Raw genomic sequence first — 1,079 nt, 5'->3', positions numbered from 1 at the left:
TCCTGCACCACCTGGCTTCTATGGTACTTTCTGTGCAGCATAAACCACATTATCGTTTAGGAATTTGAGGTAGAAACTCAAAGGAGGCCTCATCAACTATGACTAATATTTTGGACATTGCACCTTAGAAAGCATTTACTTGTCTTCTTACCATAAATATTTGGGATGTAGAAATGCTGCAAAAGTTCGAGTCTCAGGTGTGAGAAATTGGAGAAAGCAGTTAGTAGGGGTGAGATGCTACAAAGGCCAAATGAGAGACAAGGAAGCAAAAATGGATGAAGAGGAACAAAACCTAGTGGGGGGTTGAAGGCATAGGTCTGCAATCTCAAGTGTCCAGTCCAGTGTGTCTTGGTTAGGTCCCTCTCTCACCTCTGCAACCAGATGTTGCACAGAATGAGAGCTCTGATCCTTCCTTAAAGCTAGTGGCCTCAGTGCGAAGCTGAAGAGATTCATACAAGCTTCCCCTTTTCAAAGATTCCTAGACTTACTCCTCACTCCCAAGTCCAACTTGCTGCAGCCCCTGCAAAGGCTAGCCTTACGCTTGTGGTCCCGTTACTTCTTTCCTTTTGGAATTTGATGTTCAGCTTCATTTTCCTATTACCTTAGCACCTCTCAACACTTGGTTCTAGAACACTGATTCTTCCCTTTGATGTTTACTGTCTTAGTCTTCTGGGTTGACTTGGCTCTAGGAGCGACCAAAAGCTTCAGGAAGACTTTGAGTGGGTCTGGATGGAATGTTCTAGGCTATTGGATGTAGAGCTACTTGCATTTTCTTCCTGTTTACTCTGGCTCCTTTGGGCCAGCCCTATGGATTCCTTAAGAGCTTCACATAACTTTTGATACCTTTATAGCACTAGCTTTACCTGCTCTTTCACTTTTCTTACACTAGTCTTTTAAATGATCGGTTAGTTTAGTTCTGTACAATGCTTACTGTGGCAGAGACAGTGATGCTTGCCAAATACTCCATTGACTCATTATGCTACCATCTTGCCATAAGGTGGAGGCCATGGTGTTGGTCATGGGCTATGAAGGGACATGACAAGTGTCACTTCCAGGCTGAAACCATGAAAAGCTTACGC

The 1,079-nt window shown here is 43.8% G+C and overlaps 1 protein-coding gene across 1 annotated transcript in view; it reads right to left on the bottom strand.

The window, feature by feature from the left end:
* The window catches only part of CA10 (carbonic anhydrase X), a 366,550-nt gene that overhangs the window by 79,351 nt on the left and 286,120 nt on the right, over window positions 1-1,079 (bottom strand). The window lies entirely within an intron of this gene.

The sequence above is a fragment of the Myotis davidii genome, unplaced genomic scaffold, assembly GCF_000327345.1.
Source record: "Myotis davidii unplaced genomic scaffold, ASM32734v1 scaffold699, whole genome shotgun sequence".
Taxonomy (NCBI): domain Eukaryota; kingdom Metazoa; phylum Chordata; class Mammalia; order Chiroptera; family Vespertilionidae; genus Myotis; species Myotis davidii.
The sequence above is the reverse complement of the archived record's forward strand: the minus strand, read 5'-3'. Positions and strand labels throughout refer to the sequence as shown.